Raw genomic sequence first — 20,668 nt, 5'->3', positions numbered from 1 at the left:
TCATTCCTTGCTGATAGCACAAGGTTCCACAGAGTAATGCCAAAATGTTAGGGTAGAAAACTCACTCATGGCTCGCCCAGTCCTTCTGTGATTTTTTAAAAAGCTTTCTGTTTTCAAAAAGCAATTTCACTCTGGTACTTCTATCACTCCGTGTAGCTTTGTCACAGTTGATCTTCATTAAAACTGGAGACTCTATAATAGAACGCACAATATTCGAGTAAAGGTAATTGTTCTGTAGTCTGATCCACTGCTCATGCCAGCATGCAAAGTAGTGTTGTGCACTCACACATGCTGTGTAGTGTTAGACATTGACACAACAGCAATGTATTTCCCAGTTTGTTTTGATTTAGGAATTACAATGAAATCACCTGCTAGAGCATCTGTCTACAAATGCAGAGTCACAGACAGAACCAAGACTTCAATTCACAGACAGGAGAACCTGGAAATCTTTCAGGGTTTAGCATGAAGATGAGACTTATTTCATTTTGTTGACCTTTTCAATAGCATGCCTTGCTGGAACGATCCTTTTATTTTTATTTATGTTTCTGTGAGTCAGTATGATTCTACTTTTGTTCAGGGAAGGGGACCTAAAGCCACAGGCATTTCTGCCTCAACCATCAAATGGGGTATTGCACTTAAAGCCTCTGCAACTGCATAGATCTGAAGAGTTTGCTGCGATACTCCAATTCTCTATGTTGACCAATCTCTCAGTTAAGGGAAGACAGAGCAATTTAAGAGCACCAAAGTCCTCTCAACAGTTGTCTTTTGGCATTATAACTCCTCCTGCCCAAAAACATCAGCTATGGGTTCCCTCAGCTGCAAGACTGTCTGCCTGAAACCCACTGAGTGCCATTCTAAAGTGGCTGATTTACAGAGTATCTGTTCTAAATCAACAACCAGTAATGGAAGGCATGTGCTCATTTAATGAGTATTATTTGCCTAGGGTACATCTGTCCATTTAGTAGTTGATAATAAAATGCAATGTTCAATGGCCTGAGATGTTTCACAGTGAAATGCACTTGCCGAGAGGCTGTGAGAGTGGGGAGCCAGGGAAAGGTATTATGCCTTTAATGAGTTTAATAGAGGCAGTCATGTTCAGAGGATAGCACCTGACCTGCCAGAAGTTGCTTTAGTCTTTCTAAAGGAGGTAGATATTCAGTAATCATTTCCTAGATAAAGGGCTAGATTCTTTCTTTATTACATTAGTGTAGACTTAATGGGGAAGGAGAGGAGAGGTGGATTTGCATATAAGTGAAAACCCAAGAGACTCCAAGGAAATAAGTTCAAAGACAAATGCAGTTGACTTGGAAGGTCCTGCATCTACTGGTATTCATGAGCACACAGGAAAAGAATGCCTTCCTGAGAATTTGAGCAAAAAACTCCTTATGTGAACAGGTTGGGTAATACAGAAGAAGGATGTTTTCTTTTTTGGTTAACAGATTAACAGAACAACTTCCTTTTAACCACATATGCCTCTTTTGTCAATATTTTAAATTGTGCTGTCTGTTATGAACATTGTAAAAAAACTTCTCATCCATCTGGACTTGATCTGGCTTAAGGATAATTCCTGGGGTTTTGCTTAACAGCAAGACACTCCTTATAGCATTGTGATGATCCTTTAAATGGGAATATCTGAACACTAGCAAGAAAACCATTTCTTGAGGGCCTCCAAGGGAGATCTAACTGTGCCTCCCATGATCTTCTACCGGCTGCTCTTTGCACAGTTACCATATTCTTTTTGAGGGCAGAGAGAAGGACAAATAATGAGAATTCTGGTAGAGATAGATCTAGCAAAGGTTATTATTAATAGATCATGTGCAATGACTAAGGAGAAGGAGTTTCAGGGATATGTTGGTTCTTCATCCAGCTTTGCTTTTAATAAAATAACTGGGCCTGCAACCTAACATGTTAAGTCTTTCAGCCCTATTTACTATTGAAAACTTCAGTCAGGCAAAGAATACTATAACTACGGATGCTATAGGCAACATTAAGATACAAAGCTTGGCAGAAAACTTGTCACAGTTGTGTACCAAACAGAAATGGCACACGTCAGGAACACACACAGCATCTCAGCTTCTGAGAAGCAATTACTCCCACCTACCTATCTGGTTTTAAAGTCCAGTCACTTAGAATGATCTGCTTGTAAAACTTCTGAATGAGAAAAAGGAAGGAAAAGAGAGATAAGCTTGGATTACAACTTCATAGAGCGAAAAAGAACGAAGATCTTCAAAACCATCGTCTTAATTTTGTAAAAATACGTATTTATAAAGCTAATTAAGCAATGAGGCAGGCCAGGATTTTATGCTAGTATCTTGCCTTTGACTAACACAATTCCAATTTATCTCAAATTGCAGTTGTCTATGTCAAAAGATTAATTTAACTCTAGCATTGATGTAATAGATTGAGATGACCAAATCAAGCTCATAATCAAAATACATAGTTATGTGTGCATGTTTAATGAGCAAGGACAGCTTAGTAACTAGTCTGAATAATAACTATTGCATCCTGCCTGCAGACAGCTCATTGTCTCTGAAGTATTGCAGATTTGAAATTTTCTGCTTTGTTCATCAGAATTCAGAATGGTTACCAAGTATCATCCAGGAATTACAGATACAGTCCATAAATGACAGGTCAATTAAGAAGGCAGCATGAATTCCCAAAAAGGTTGAAGAACAAGGGTTGCAGAGAATACATTACAAAGAAATTGCTGAAGTGACTTGATTTTTGAAACAGAAAATCAGAACAGAGGATGAGAAGTAGGAAAGTGCAGAAAAATGAAGATAGAGCTATAATACCCTCCGTGAATACTTACCTCCTACTGGAGCTGAAAACCTGTCAAATTCAGAAAATAAAAAACTTGAAAGCCATGAGAAAATATGTAAGTTGGTAGCAACATCTAAAACTTAAGCATCCTCTGATTTTGTGCAGGCAGAGAGGATTTATTAGGTTACTGTGGCAGTACTAACACAGGACTGTGAAGAAGCTACAGAACAGATTGAAACAAATAGCACAGATGGATCTAGAAACCACTTGCCCGCAGATGACAGCTTCAGCAGAAGGTGGTACATACTGGCTGTAGAAATCAGCCACTGCCCTCCCACCACAGAGGTATGCATTGTTACCGTCACTTTTTTCATCACTGGTACCAAAAGAGGCAAAATAATTCACTTACTGGGTTCAGACTGGGCCAAAGAAAGAGATCTCCCACCTCAAATAATTTGAGCTGAGTGAAGTTTTTCTGGTAAATAATGTGTTCTGAACTATGCACTTTTGAGCAGACCAAAACATTGCATGAGTTTAACTAAATTCCAAGGAATATTTTTGAAACAAGATAACTGGGGAGCAAAAAAAAAAAAAAACAAAAAACACCAAACCAACTTAAACCAACTTAGATAAAAATGTTTATTTAAAAATTATTGTTTTGAATCAAGTGCTATGATTGTCAATTTTGTGTTTAGAAATCAGATTTTTAGTTTTGTTGCTGAGGTCAAATAATATTATTGAAAAATAGGATAAATAACATTAACCAAAGAATTTTACTACACAGCAAAATACTTGGTTTCTAATCAAACAATATATTTGGACTTGTTTTGTTAATTCAGCCTTACCTTTTTTTGCACTTGCCACCTAAACTTAGTTGTGAAATACAGTGATTTAAAATAACTATAAAAAATCCAACTGGAATGAACTTCAGAGTCATAGCTCTTGTGTTGCCCTGAGGGAGAAAAGGCAACTGCCCCTGGGAAAAATCTAGATGCAGGATTAAGAAACCTGCTTCTGTACCTGTTCAGAGCTGAGGTACAGGATAACTCTTGGTGTACAGCTTTGCTCTTTGCACCTTCACTAGCCTGATAAAGGAACCAGTGTCTTCAGAGATGACAAAGTTCTGCTTCTGGCTTGTACAGCAAGTGAGTAACTTACCCGATACACAGGGAGGACACTTGCTGTGCGTTGTCCGACATGTAAGTAGGATTAAACAAAATAAAAAGCTGTTTTGACTTCTCTGTCCTGTAGCATTGAGAGTAGTCCAAAGTCACAGACTGAGATTGGTAAAAATCCATGGACAGAGGCTGGGCTGCCTCAGAACTACAGGTTTGACATTTTTCACTTTTCTGTCTATAAAATGGAAATAAAACCAATTGAATTTTATTGAAGTAAATATGCAGTATTGATTTCAAGGCATTCAAGGGCACTATAATAACCACTTAAGGTACTATAATAACAACAGGCTCTATAATAACCATATGAAAAAATACAAAGGTACCAAGTTGGCCAGAGTAGGCCTTTTCTGCTAAATGAAAGAAAAGGAATTATTTTAACATGGGCATAACTAATGCACTGTTGAATTATTAACCTGCATGAGTGTGCCAAAATGATTAGTTCATTATTAGGGTTTCCATCTTTGCAAAACTGTATAAAATATTTCAATAAAATAATTTTGTACTTTCAATCTAACTTACTAAAGAATAGGTAATAACAGTAGTTATGCAGTAATGAAAGAATAATCAGGTATGCTCACAAAATCTAGAAAAGAGGAACAAGAAATGTTCCAGGTGTGACATTCTTATCACAATCACAATTTCCCAAGGAACAGAACAGTAAGACCCTGATTGAAAATGTTTTCAAACCTATATTGCAAGTATCTCTACCAGCCTCAATTACACTATCCATACACAATAATACTGTTCGATTAATGTATCCCGGGCTCTTACTTAGGAATATAAAGTTTAACCAAATAACCATATTTCTAGCAAAAGGCAGACCAAGAATGGTATATTGTTGCAATAAATAAAAATAATAACAGGATCAAAACATCCAAGCCAATGCAACACCTTTGAGATGGTTTAATTAAACTGGATCAAACTGGGATTAATTTGTTCCTAGTCATCAGCTCAGGTAGGAACTCTGAAGAAAGAAAATATGTGAGATACATGTGTTTTATTTAATGTGAAATTATTTATTTAATATGTGTTTTATTTAATGTGAAAATGGCAATAGATGCTCTAGGGATCACCAGAGTGGTAAAACAACTTCTTAATTACTTCAGTAGTCTTGTTTCACCATTGCTTGGAGAAACACCCTGCCAATAGCCCCTTGGCTATTATCTCAGCAAAACACCTGTCCCACATGGCAGTGACAGAACCGCACTGAGATATCAACCCTTGGAGTTTCATGCATCCCTCTGAAACACCCCACAGTGGCTGCTGTCAAAGAGAAGATGTCAGTTTAAGGTGAGAACACCTTTTTGAATAATAGCACAGACCAGGAAGATTCTTAGGGAGAAGAAAAAAAGAAATAAAGGAATTATCATCCCACCTTCCTGACAGCTAATTCCTGAAGGAGTGTTGGTGAAGAAAAGGTATCCAGATGTTTCACTAACTGGCACCCAGCTGTAATGACGTACCTAAGATCATTTATCTGGTGTCACAGATGCTGTGGCTGTTTCCCTAAGTATTCATTGCATGTACGGAACCAGGACAAATGTGGTGACAACAGACCTGCCACTGGAACAATGGGGCTTCTGGAAGGGAGAGGAGTCCAGGACTCAGCTGAGCAACAAGAAGATCCCATGAAGCTCAGATACAGGCTGAGAGGAGAACGGATTGAGAACAGCCCTGCTGAGAAGAACCTGGAGATGCTGGTTGACAAGAAGATCAACATGACCCAGCAAAGCCAATGCATCCTGGGCTCCACCCAAAGCAATGTGGCCAGCAGGGCAAGGGAAGTGACTCTCTCCCTACTCCACTCTTGTGAGAACCCATCTGGACTACTGCATCCAGGTCTGGGATCCCCAGCATAAGAAAGAAGTGTACCTGGAGTGACTTCAGAGGAGGGCCATGAAGATGATCAGAAGGTGCAGCACCTCTCTTACAAGGACTGACAGAGAGAGACTGGGTTTTCCAGCCTGGAGAAGAGAAGGATCCAGAGAAAACTTACAGCATCTTCCAGTGCCTAAAGGGGCCTGCAAGAGAGCTGGAGAGGGACTTTTTACTAGGACAAGTGGGAAAAAATTCTTTACTGTGATGGTGGTGAGGCCCTGGCACAGGTTGCCCAGAGAAGCTGTGGACGCCCCATCCCTGAAAGTGTTCAAGGCCAGGTTGGATGGGGTTCTGAGCAACCTGAACTAGTGAGCAACCTGAGCAACCTGAGAAACTCTGAGCAACCTGAGCATCTTCCTGACCATGGCATTTCTCCAGGCCTAAGGAGTCAAGATTAGTGAAACAGATGCAGGGTGAGCAGGGACCCTTGCGGAATGAGAAAATACCAGGTTGCATGGCTGCAACTTCCAGATCATTTCAGGGGGTCAGAAAGTCCTTATTCCAATCAAAATATTATTTCCAGAGTGGGAACAGCACCCCAGGGGCAGATCCCATATCTGGGGCAGCAGTGTGTGCCCTAGGACCTCTCTGCCCACTTGTGATGTACTGTCACAGTGAAGTAGATTGACTTCAGTTTTAAGAACAACATGGAATTTCAGAAATGAGTCAATAAAAACTTAGTATAGACTTGAGGATTTGAGCACAGCAGCAGTAGCACTTAGGTACAGCTATCTTGCAGATGAAAGGGAGATGTCAATAGACTTAGCCAGAGTAAATCCCACTTAACAAGATACATTACGCTCTCTGCTAGACTGCAGACAAAAGCAAACATACATCTGACCTAAAAGATCCTTTCCAATCTCAAAAGTTCATCCTCTGGGACTCAGCATGGCACACTCAAAGGACTAGAAGTGCTGAATGAAATATTTCTGAGATTCAGCTCTGTGATAGACTCTTGACACAGATTTAATATCCCCATTTTATAAAAAGAGCAATTTTCACAACCGTGCCATCTTTGATCTCACAGTTATGATCTTTAAGGATCTCCAAAATGCCTTCCAAAGGCAAGCCTAGAGCTAGCAGTTTAAACTACTGGTCACCAGAAAACAGGGATTCAACAGAGATACTGATTGCATGGCACAGTATAATTTCCTTTCCCTTCCACTAACTGTTCCATGTTCCACAGACTATAAATTATTTTTTCTTTCTTTCCCTTAGCAAGGTAACTGCCTTATCAACTGTCTCTACTCCACACATACTAATGATGTTTTCTTTCTGAGATGGTTTGCTTGGTATATAACTGAGCAATTGCTTCATTTTCTGCTCAGCTTTGAAGTCTGCATACTTTGTTTCATACCTGAGGAAGGCTGTTGTGCCTGAAAAGAAGTCTTTAGGTAAAAGATTCATGTGCACATGCACACAAATGGTTCTACCTGCTCTCTTTAAAAAACTGTTGCTCAAAAAACCACAGCTGCATCTGCTTTATAAATATTTCTAAAGTTGGCAGGTTAGGAGAATACAGTAAATAAAGCACAGTAAGTTAAGTAAGATATGAGACATGATGAGACCCTATTAAACTAAACAGGAAAATAGATCAACATGTAGTTGTGGAATCATAAATAATCAATATGGAGAACACTAAACATGGATGCTCCACCTGTTGATTCAGGAAAGAAAGGATCTTCTCTAGGCTCTGTGTCACATCAGACAACATTTTGTGGTTGTCTTGGAAGCCTTTTGGCAATCTAAAAGGCACTCAATGCTAAGAAAATGCAATCTGATGTAGGAAACTTGTATGTGGGGAAGGGCTCCATCAGGTTCCTCCTTGCTGGGACTCAGAAAAAGAGCCAAAGTATCTCTGAAATATTCTAAATAAATGCTTCCTGGGGACAAAGTGCCCAAGACAGGAGTGAGTACTCTCAAACTGAGAATACCAGCCCACTTCTCAATGACAAAGACAGCCATGATGTAAAGGATTGGTGCTCCCAGTAGGACCTGGATGTTAGGCTACACATTCCCCTCTTTGCTGACCTAATAGGATCAAAAAATGATGAAAACAAGTGAGACAATAAAAATAAATTCAGAAAATTACATTGTCTCCTAGAATGCAGACAAAAGCAAACATACTTAAAAATTCTTTCTAATATCAAAAGTTCCCGTGGAACTCAGAGCTTGTAAGATCTTTGCATTTATTTTTTAGGAACACTGATACTTATTTTTCCTCTTACTAATTGTTTCAGCTAATCAGTAATAAAAAATGATTCCCTGTAACTTCATTAACAAGACTAATGCCTTTCACAACAACCATGATGAACTTTTGCTATATTTTTGATCTTTCAAAACAAGTGAACATTTGCAAATATAACACAAATGGAAAATAAAAGAATGATATATAATAATCCCATAAATCTTTTTTCGATGGACAGTATCCTTTCATACATAGACATGTTACAGTTTACTACATGAAAAATATCAAACATCTCATAATACACTATGACATGGTTATGATAAAATAAAGCTTTGAGCCAACCTTGATATTTCCAGAATTCAAAACATCAAAATTACCAGTGGAATACACTTCCCATTTTAACTTTTTTACATGTTTTAAATCCATCCTTTTCTGCAAGTATTATTTTTGCTGTGCCATTTTTTTTTTATCCTTCAGGAGTTATTCACAGAAAGTGAACACCAGAAGCTGTGTATGTGTTAAATTACAATTTATGAATGCAGGAAGCCAGATTTTACATTACCTGGCCAGCACAGTCAAATGGGAAACTTGAAAGCTTTTAGCACTGTGTTTTGGTATCAGAAAAATATTTATTTTTAAAGAGAGCAGTTACTAATGGACATTATTTACTTTTTTAAAAGAATCCTTTGAAAGCCATAGACTTAAAAACAATTACATCCCATGACTATAACCTATTCTTCCTTTGGATTAGTAAAAAAAATTTATACTGCATATAAAGCGATTTTAAAAAAATTATATTACTATGGTTTTTGTACCTCTAAAGAGAGTCAGTGGAGGGACTAATTAGCAGAATTATCGACCATCCCATCAGAGAATAATTAAGGAGAACAAGAAAATGGTAGAAAAGATCTTGTACTGGTCAGAATCAATCTACCAATGCTTTGAGAAGGGGCTATTTACAAACAAAGAACTAAATAGAGCTTTGGTAATCAATGGCTATTAATCTGTATTCCAAAACATCTTTGGCTCATGGACTCCATGTCGCGGGTTGGGTTTGTAACCGGGTGGAAACACCAATTTAGTGTAGTGGTTTGGTCCAAAATACTCATTACTGTTTATCTTCTGTGAGATAAGAATTAGGAGAAATGCAAAGCAGGCACCAACCTTGAAAGAATATAAAGAAGTTTATTAACAGACCTAAAAGAAGGAAAAAAAAATTATACCACCTTCAGAACTCTCCTCCTCCTCCCACCTTCCTCCCTTCTCCCACTGACAATGTAAAAAGACAACCCTTAAGATGTTCAGTCTGTTTACCACTTCCATAATAACCTTGTTCAGTCCATTTAGAAAGAGAAGTCTCTTTGCTCATGCCATGAAAACATTATCACAACGAGACAGCCGCCCACTTCCAAATATCGTTCAGTCCATTTAGGAAGAGGAGTCTCTCTGCTCGCATGTGAGTCCCTTTCCCCGACTTGCAGCTTTTCCCGCAACTGCTTTCGAGGGTCCACTCTTGAAGTTTTTTGGGGTACAATTTTAAGGTTGAGCCGTTCAGAAACAAAAACAGAGGCCCTTCTCCTTCCCTGGGAGCAAAGGGTCTTCATCATCTTCATCGTTAGGACTATCTCTGGGAGCATCTCTAGGGACTGAGGTTTCTCCTTTCCCGTTTGGAGCAAAAGTCCTCATCTGGTCCATCTCTCCCTGTCCAAACTTCTCATGAAATTACAGCTGCATCAGCATCTGCCTATCTCAGCGCAGGTGCTTTTGCTTACGAGTTGAACACTCCACCCCCCATATCTTCATGAAATTACAACAGGATACTCTGGTATATCATAGCTTCACAACAGAATTTCAGCTTTAAGCATCTCCTCTCTCTCTTCCCTCAGGTTTTCAGCTCTTCACAGCAATAAAAGGGTTAATCTCACCTCGGCCTTGCAGCTTTGCAGCTGGAACGTTGAATTTTTCTTATCGAAGTGGAGAGGGGGGAGAGCCGAGCCGCTCCGGCTGCCCACGGCAAGGCAGTGGGGGGGGTTCCATGGCTGGAACAGGTCCATGGCTTCAGGATGGCCGTGGCCCGGCCCGGCCTGGCCCAAGCAGGGCCTGGCCGGGCCCACTGGGCCCTGCTCGGGCCCTGCAGCCACCTGTGCCAGCGCCAGAAACGAGAGAGAGCTTGGAGGGGAGTTTGTCTATTCTTAAATGTGGATCACAGAGGGGGTCACAACTTTAAGAGGCTTAGAGAATTGTCCATATTCAAACTGGCCAGCTGATAGGTTCTGTCAGTTCCCAGAGGAAACTGTAAGCACCCCTTAGCAAGGACATCCCTTCCGGGACTATGCTTGCTAACTAACCTATGACACTCCATCAGAAAAAAAAAATTAAGTTATTACCTTTCATCCTCACCACTCATGGTGTAAATAAAAAGCCAGTCATTTATTGATTTGAGTGTAATATTAACTTGCAGTGAAGCAAAGCCTTGACTCTGCTGCTGCCTCAGTGTTACAGCCAGGGACCAAAAGGAGGGTTTGCATGACACCTGCCTGTCCTCTGTGTCACCTGAGAGCAGTTTGCCTCAAGGCAAAGCAGTGCTTGAAGTTTAGGAGATAACTACAAATATCACAATTTGTAATAGAGTGTTATTCCTTGAAAAAAACCCCAAACAACAGCCCACTGAATTCAGTTCTAAAGCTCATTAAGAAGCTTTATCAAGGGATTTCTGTGCCCTGAAATGATCCTAAAATTTTAGGAGCATCTGGGAAATCAGTTGGAAGTACAAGTTATTTAAACATCAAGGCACAATCAGAAGTGACTGCAAGTCTGCTCACCAGCACATGCCTACTTCCCTGTGTCAGGGCATCCACGCAAAATTACAAAGTGTGTAACTTATTTGTTATCTGCCACACATTTTACCCCACTGATTCATCTACTTATCATTCATTACATGAAGGAATCAAACTGAAGGGAATAATCTCTTTACTTAGCACGCTAGGTGTCAGCTGAAAAAAACCCTTGTCTGTCCATCCATTAGTAGTGTAGGAGTGAGATGCATAATTGATCTGCCTTTTCTTTCACATTGTTGAAAAATAGAAAATAACCCTGCCACCATCAACACACTACTCAACTTCTCAGATTTTAATGACAGACACTGATGCAGCTGTCATCTTTCTTGCTCATGGTGGCCTAAAGGAAGCTTGAATGTGAAAGCAAAATGAGTTGTCCAAAGCTCAGGGTGGCACAAACAGGAAAGCTGGTCATGCCCGTGCAAACCAAGATGCATAATCTTGGCACTCCACCACCAAAAACACTGGATAATTGATACAACAGGCTCACTGCTCATAAACTGAATGTAACACTCTTGCTTTCTGCTGACAGCTCTGTGAAAAAAAAAACTTCCTCACTGGGGAGGGATCAGACTCAGTTGAATGTATTCTTTAACTTCTCACAAGAAAATCAAACACCTCCTTCATCTCCTGGTTTAGTGGGTGCCCACGTAGGGCATGGGTACAGGAGAGAAGAGGAACAGCTCTGGAAAGTGGTTCACCGTCTGTACACCAGCAGCTCCACTATGCAGGGCCAGACAAATGTGCTGGCTGAGCAGATTTTAATGCCCAGAGTTCTGCTTTCCACCTTGCTGGTATTCACTGCCTCCCTAGCACAGAGAGAGAGCAGGAGACTGTGCCAAACCATGCTTGGACATTAAAGTGATTGCACAGGCACACAACTGGGTTTTAACATCAAGCTGCCACCACTAACACACCCCCAACCTTACAGTCCAAAAGGGAAGGGATTCAGTGTAACATCAGCAGATGCTGTCAGCCCTTTCAGAGAAAACCCTTTGTAGTGTCACTCATCTTCAATAAAAGAACCCTGTGCTTCCAGAATAGGGTGAAATATGAACACTATAACATCAAGACCTTGTCTGCTACTGAGGGTGCAAAGACAGGATCTCAGTTACCGTTTGTAAAACTGCTAAACCCTCAAAGTTTGCTTCTTTTTTCCAGAAGCAAAAGCTTAAACACATAGATCATTATCTGGTCTCAGAAGCAGACATCTTAGCACTCTCTTTTAAACCTATTTTCCCTCCCCAAGAGCTTTTCTAGGACTGGGAGACAAACAAAGGAATATCCATACCATGCTTTTATTTCAGCCTTGTCTCTGACCCTGCAAACTGTGGGAAAAATCTCGGACACACACTGCCACCCTTCCCTAAAGCACAGATGAAAACTGCTTCACTTCCTTGGCATTACGCAGGACGAAATGACCTCACATACACCTTGATCCCTCAGAATGCTGTTTGGCTCTGACTGCAACAAGAAGGAACGCAGAATTTGTGGCCACTTTTGCCACAGTTTGTAAGTATTCATCTAACATGTGAGAACAATTGACACAAATCTAGGGAGGTGGTAAGGTGGCACAGCTCTTTGGGGCACTGTAAGGGAGATATGGCTGCCTAGACCCAGAAACAATTGTTTAACTTCATTAAAATAAAAGGAAAAGATGTAGTTGCAGCAGCACTGGTCCAGCCACACAAGATGTATCAGACCCACAACATTACAGTAACTTTTAGCACAAAGGAACATGTTTTTCTAATATGTGTGTGCATACACATATATATGCTTGCCTGTGTGCATATATATATACACATGCAGACACACAAATGTATACATAGGCTTGAGGCCAGACAATAAACAAAAGGGGCTAGCAGTGTTCATATATGAAGGAAAAAACCTGACCAGATTTAAGAAAAATTTGCTGGAGTGATGGGAAGATAAAAATGAATGGCTCACCCATACTATATAATGTGAGGGAAGAGTCTTGATGTTTTACCTGTTACAGCATCCTGATTACTTCTAACTGCCTGCCACAATAAGAAGGTTATTTTTGCAGTTGCCCTGCTCTGTTGTATGCCAGGGAATGAGCTATGCAGCCTCACCCCCGCAGCCCTTTGGCATGTTACGCTACGAGCCTTCCCCTGGTTCTTGAAATGTGTCAAGGAAACACGTTCCAGCTTCTGGGATGCCCAGATTCATCTGGGACTGCTGACACCCTGATGGGTTTGTTTGAAACTCTAATTAATTTAAATCTATTGTTTTGAAGAAAATAGGGGGCCCTGGTGCCTGTTAGGCTTCATTTTGAGATGCTTAAAAATGCAAAACAAGTTAATCTCAGTGAAGCAAAGGGTTTACGCTGAAATAGTTACAGACAAAGAAAAAAAAGGCAGGGAAGTACAAATTACTAGGCTATCCTTAACTCCTGTCTGCTACCAAGGCTTAGAGAGCTGTGGTATGCTGAAGGCAGTCAAGACTGGCGCCACAGAGGCATCTGTGAGATACAGACCTCCATATCAGACTGGAATCAGGCTAAAGGGAACTTTTCTCCAACATCATCTGAATATGACCAGAATATCAACACAAAATAATTTTCAAGCACATTCCCCTTACTATTTAATTTTATGAAAGTGTAATACCAATTGTGATGAGCCTGTGAATATGCAAAGAGAAATATTTTTCAGGCCTGTCTGAGGGTTCACAAAAACTTGACATACTGATTTCTCATGCTACAATGGAGAGAGAACTGAGCTGAAATCTGCCTGATTTTCTTTGTCCCAGGCACCATAACTTTCATTGTTGTATTTTTTGTAACCTGATTACAATTTATAAATATGTCAGAGAAACCACTATCATTAAGATGCTGTGTTTCTACGAAGACCACACACTTTAAAATAAACCAACAGTACATATTACTAAGTTGGCACATGGTATCTCCACTTTCCAATGCAACATTGCAAGCTGGGGCCCACCATACTTAGCACTTATCTGTTTAATTTGAATCAGATTAATGAATTTAAAACATTTGAGGTTTAAAGTTGTAACTCATTAAAATAAAATTAAGAGATAGATGAGCTTTATCTCAGATGAGAAAAATCCCACTGGAAATCGAAACAAACTATTCCTTTATCTTCCAATTACAATGTGCAGAACGAATAAGTTGTAGCTTATTTTAAGCTGAAAGGTTGTATTTCACATCTCAAAAAGCTGGAATTCAATATTTGAGTTTCAAAAGAGAAAAGAAAAAAGGAACAGAGAAATTTCATACTAAAGGGGCCTGTTTTTTTAATATAAGTTGACTCAAATCTGAATTTCACCTTAAGGGGCAAAAAGGAAATAAGCATTAACCAAAATTTGTCTTCACCCATTAAAGAGAATCATAGTCAACATGTACCTACACTGTGAATCCAGAATATACAGTTAATCATAGTCTATACCCTGGGGAGAACTTAGAAAGCCATTTCTTTCTCACTTAGAATAGTTGCTACCCGAACTACTAAAAACTTAAAGAGCTACAAACTTGGAATTACTGATAATGCTACTGGAAACCTCCAAGGCCCACCATTTTATTTATAGAGGAAAAAGGAAATAAAAAAGCATTACCAGCAAAAAAACCCCCATCCTACTGACAGGGAGACCTAGTAGCAAGAATATAGAGGAAATGAATATTTAAAGAAAGGAAAAATTGGAGAAGCAGCTAAGTCATGTGAGCAATGTACGGCAATTTAAAAACTCAGTGAAATCTCAACAGGCAAAATAATTAAGAACAATAAGATGGAATTTTTAATAAGAAATGCCTGACCAAGGATTAAATAGATTTCAAGGTAGAGAGAGATATGATGAATAACACCAGAGAAACTTTAAAATGTTCACTAGATATTTACATTCTATAAAGAGAATTATAAAATGAGAATGAATCTATTTTATATAATACAAAACATTGTAAAATAGTTTAAAAAGGCCACATCTGCCAAGATTAAGCACGGGTATAAGTAATCAACAAGTCTGGGCAACTTACTTGCAGTCCCACAATGCCTAAAATTGCTTAGCTGAAGGGTTCTCCAATTCATTACCATTTATAAATTATTTATATTATAATCAATCATGGAAAACTGGAACACTTCCAAGAGATGGGAGTACTGCCAAGAAAAAGAAAATTCTGGGGCTGGAAAACCCTGCAACATTCAGTGTCAAAAACACATCTCAGTTTGTTGAAGATCAACTCAGAAATGTTGATCACTGTGGAAAAATTATCTGACAGTCTGCAGATTTTTATTCTGTAACAATTTCTAGCATGAATAAAAAAACAATGGAAAAGCTAACAACATGGGCTAAAGGATGCTCTCAGCATGAACGTGTCTAGATGTTGGTTTGGTTTTTTTCTGAGCCGTGTTCCTTACTGCATCTCCTTAGGCTGGGAGTCTTTGCAGTCAAATCCTGCTGCTAGGTGGCAGGTCCCTCTGACCTCTGGTTTTGTGGAAACGGCTCCTAGAGTTTTCAAAGGCCTTTGACACTTTTGTGCCAATGGGCTCAAGAATGCAGTCATCTATGCAAACAAACCATCACCAGGAGGATGAAAGCAAGATTCAGCCCATGGAGATCAAATGAGTGTTTGCAGAGTCTTGTGATATCTCTGAGAACGAATGAAAAATATGAAAATTAATTAAAGCACAGCTTCACAGCTGAGACCTTGAACATGGCATTTCATCTGGAGCTAATGTTTATGAGTAGTTACACTCTCCCTACCTTGGCAAAAGGCTATAGATTCACAATTAATAATTCTGCTGCTATTAATCTTTAGATGAAGTGGAACAGAGCCATTAAACAGAGACAGCCTTTTACAAGGAGATGCATGCGGATGAGAACAGAATCCTTTCAGTGGATGAAAGGGGAAAATCGGCAAGAAATGTTTTTAAAGGGTTGTTACAAAAATGATCCTATTCTGGTCACAAATAAACACTTGAGTCTCCCCCAAAAGTCTCTCTGAATCAGCTGCAGCATAGCCAAGACTGTTCCAGACTGCACCCTTCTGAAGCCATGCCTGCTTTCAGTTAGATCAGAGCTCACTGTCACAATTTCAGTTGTCCCCATCAGCAGCTCAAGCTCTATCCTCTGGCATTTGTACGAGCAGCTCATGAGCTGCAGCATTTTCCTGTTGCCACTTTTTGAGGCTGGGGGTATAGAGACAAGGGCAGTACTATATGTAGACTGGAGCTAATCCAGCATCACAGTCCATCCGGGATCTTAGTTCTCCCCTTACACTGCTCTTGGTCCAGAGCTGAGGCAGCCTCAAGAAACTGTCTCAGTTCCCACTACCAAGGTGGTCAGTGAAGATCAATTTCCCAGAGACCACCTACCTAAATTATCTCCTTTTGCTATAATTTCCCATTGTTTGCTACTATCAAAAACAGAGGCATGAGGCCCTCACACACAATTTGCCCTGGAAGCCCTTGCAACAGTTAAGGGCGGACACAACCGTTAATCCAGGTTTGACACCTAAGGTCCTTGTGACAGCTCTGAAATCCAGTCTTTCCTGGTATGTTCTTTTTCTCACTTATAAAGTAACCCTCCTGAGCATCATCTTCATGAAGCTTCCTTCAGAGATGTAATGGGCTAGAAAGAACAAATTTTCTACTTCAACTTTAACCCTAAGTATAACCCCCAGATTTTCAAGTCTCCTTAAAGCTTTCTGAGTCAATTTTACAGGTCCTATTAGAAACAAGTCTCTTGTGCAGTGTGAAGAGGAAGCAATTTTATCTACTTATTATCTTCACTGTTGCATGATGTGGGAAAAATACGCTGGCTTCTTTAAATGACAAATGAGTGAGAAAATAAACCTGGCAAGTGGCTAAGTTTAGCCATCCATAAACCTGTAATTTGGCTACATCTTTGGAACCATCTAAGTAAAACAAGAACCTAATCAGGTGACACACTCCTACAAAACTTAATGGGGAGCAACCAAGCACAAGTGAGTTCATTAAATGGTGCAATGGGAAATGAAGTTAAAAATATTTATCAATCACTTTCTGGAATATCTTGGAGTAATGGAAAACTTCCATGAGTTTGACAGGCATTAGGTTTCAAAAGGCAATTTATTACCTAGAAATGTGTGCTTTCACTGAAGAAATCACTTCTGCTTTTTAATGACTTCAGCATTAGGCACAGCATTTTGATATATTTACTACAGTTCCAAAGATAGGATCTCCAGATTCCTGACGCTTTAATAGCTTCCATGTTTCAGAGCCTAGAAAGTCCTAATATTCCCCGATAGTACTAGGAGAAAATCTTTTAACATCATGTGTAAAATATCTTAGTCATTCCCCAGTGAACATCACAAGTTATCCAAGAAATATCTAATGAGAAAATGATTGAGTAACCTACATCAAGACCAGTAGCAAATGAAATTTTCGTTTTGATTGATTTTGCCGGGTAATACAAATGAGCCTTTAGTCTATGATAGGAATGTTTTATTGACTCCCCCCCTCTTGAGGCAGCTTGACAGGAGTTAGAGAACAATGTAACTGTGGCTATAGCATTATCATCTCTTCAGAGGCAGCCTATTTCTTTGTGTTCATGCCTTATCTGTGTTGCCTGAGCTGTAACCATTTCTCACTGCTATGGTTAATTTGATAATAGTTGGTAAGGACTACAATATGCCTGTACAGAGGATTCAAGTAAATCATCCTTCCCAATCCTTCCACGAATGGATTATAACACTTCAACAAGCTGGTTTTCCACACTTTAACAGAAGGGCTTTGTTTCCTCCTGTTTCAAAAAACTTGTGAGCTGAAATGAGTGCTTCTACTTTCACGTACTTATTCCTTAGCATGCACTGGTAGGCAGTTAGTAGTTATTAGGCTGCATCCTGCAATTTAGAACTTTAAAAAGACATCTGCACAGGACTAATACAAGAGTAAGGGTGTATAATTTCTCGTCTCATTTGTTAAGATATAATAGAATATTATTATGAAGATTGATAGAGATTATCCCCAGTTTAATTGTTAAAATCAAATGATCATTGCACACTGAGGCATAAAATACAAGGTGTATCAAGTCAGGAAGTATGTACACATTTTGCAAGGCCAGAGAAATCACATTATCTGGGGAGAAGCAATTGGTTATTTTTACTGACTGACGTTCTAATAAGATTCAACTTTCACCTGTGTACAGTCACATAATGACCATAAATTTTTTAATTCCTATCCTGACTGGACTCTATTAGTCAAAGTAATAGTGGAAGACAATTAGAAGGGCAAAAGCAAGTTGGAAACAGCAGAAAGTTGGTCAGTAAATCATAGATCAGTTCTCTGAGGAAAACTGGGTAAACACAGTTAATTTCTAGTATATGTTCCTGACATCTGCACGTAAATCATCCTAATAGAAGAGAACAAAAGGGAAAATAACTGCTGCTAAGGACTCAAAATTCAGACTGTGCATGTTTTGTGGTATTTTAGTTTGCTCTAGTTTGCATCTGTGGACAAAACACACACTAATTGCTGGAGAGCATCTTCCAGCTAGGTTTCAGCTGACAGGAGTTCAGTTTCAGCTGTCACACCACTTGGCAAGGGGAAGCAAAGCCTGGCAGGGAGGGATGATAAAGTCATTCACCTCAAAGAGGTGATCAGGAACACCTGATCCAAACAAATGTGGATGTTCAATGTGTTGCTATACAGGGACACAACATAGAGTGTAGCAGAACAAGGATAATGGTGCACTTAGCCATCCATGTGCTTCATGGCCATCATTTCTGCAATGATGGTGACAGTAGTATCTGCCCTGCATGCTTTATCTTTGCTTCCAGTCTGTTGGCACATGGACATTAGCACCGCACAGCCTTGCTCTTCTGAGAAAGGGGAGCAGGGGGTGCTAGAGACGCACCAAGTTCTCACTTCTTCTTTCTGCCTTTCTATCAAATGCCCACGCTGGATTTGTGTCCAAAAAAGGCACAGCACAGCTGCTGGTTGGGAGAACAAGCCGAGCTCTTGAAGGGAACTGCCATCTGCAAGGAAGTCCCATACTTGAAGGGCACAGGAAAGAAAATTAACCAGCTTCTACTTTCTCCAGAAGTGAGCTGAGATTCCTCCTCTTGCTAAGAACCTTTCTCTTCCTGGGCTCCACAAACCCCAGCCAGCCCAGCAAAATGCCCACCAGAACAGCATCATGATGCTCTGTAGTGCTGTAGCCTGGGAGAGAGGCAGGAGTGTCACTGTCACAGCAGACTGCAGTAGCAATCTGGGGACATCGCTGGGGACACTCAGTCTTCCCCAAGCAAGACTTAGACAGCTCCTGAGAAAAAACCAAAAAGACCTGGCTTCTGTTGAGCAAGGCGATTTTCTTACATTTATCTAAGCTGTGTTACAAACCACCTGAGCCAGTGAATACAGCTGATGTCTGCAGAGCACTTTCTCTAAAGCATTTAAGTAACCCAGCAGGTAGCCACAAATCACAGGGAAGTAAAATTTAATGCAGAATCATTCAAAATCCATTATCGGTTTTTCTTGCTGTGCATACCTTCATCTGAGGAGGAAGTGAGAGGAGGGCTTAAAAGCCATTTTATTAAAGATGAGTGCCTTTTTATGTTTACCTTTCTCTCTGGGCTTTCTTCTTGCTCATAAGACACCACAGTCACACAAAACTTATCTGGCCTTCTTACACAGTTCAGCCTGGAGTAGCATACACATACATACACCTGGAATAGAATTCCCTGGATTTACACTCTGATGAACCTACCTCCTCCTCCTTTTAAAGACTGTGAGTCTGGAGTAACTGAGGTGTCTACCCTGGTTTTAGCTATAACATCCTTCTTTTGAGATAGAGGCTAAAGAAGTCAAGGAACAGCAATCTTTCAGGGTGGGCAGTGGACTCTGGGTAAATGACAGCCCATGTAGAGAAAAAAATAAAGATGCAGTAAACAGAAAATAGATACCAAAAAGATATGTATCCCAAGCACCACTGTTATACTTCCCAATTTTGATCACACTGGTTATGATGGTTTCCATCAGCAATACATCTTGTAAATAGCTAAACACATTGGCAAATTTCCATGTGAACAAAATACAACCATCTCTTCAGCATAGCCACCTGGTTGAAAATGGCAGCTATGGTTGAAAATAGCATAGCTATTATTCAGCTGCCTACAATGAGCAGACTTATACTGGGCACTGCAGCTAATGCTGTTTTTTCATAATTTAAAAGGTACTACCTCACCAATTTGCCACATAAGGTTACAGTTCACCAATCTTGATGCATATATTAAAGCTGTAACTGATCATTTACTGAATAAAATTAATGAAATTACTTTCACACCAAGCCTGACACTGCTTTAGGTTTAAAACCCAATGTGAAACCCCATATATGAACTCTTTATACATTCATTTTACTGTTGTATATGATTAAAAAAAATTATCTCTGAAGGCTTTTGGAAAGAAGAATTTTCAGAATTGATTACAGTTCTCATGAAAGGGTCTGTGGCAATCAATCTGGAGTCTGAAAGTCCTTCCCCCACCTTTCTTCCAAAAATTAGGTGCAGTGTAGGCACCAGCTCCCTATGCACAGCCTTCACAATATTCTTTCCCAGCATCTTTGCCCATCAACTGGAATACCACATCTAGGCATGGGAAAATAGCTGGCTTAATCTCCCTGCACATTCCTGCCCTCTTTGCTTGTAAAGGAAAAAGGTTATAAATAGTGATGGGGAGTATGTCAGACGGACACCTGTGGGGCTAAGATCTCAGATTATTTCACAGATTGCCAAAGAGCTGCCTAAAATATCCCTTCTGTCCTCCATTTCTTTTTCTGACTCATTCCCCCAGAAATTTACATGGAAGAAACAGTCT

The sequence above is a fragment of the Corvus kubaryi genome, unplaced genomic scaffold, assembly GCF_017639235.1.
Source record: "Corvus kubaryi isolate FWS band 111438036 unplaced genomic scaffold, C.kubaryi_AGA036_p1.0 37341, whole genome shotgun sequence".
NCBI lineage: Eukaryota > Metazoa > Chordata > Aves > Passeriformes > Corvidae > Corvus > Corvus kubaryi.
The sequence above is the reverse complement of the archived record's forward strand: the minus strand, read 5'-3'. Positions refer to the sequence as shown.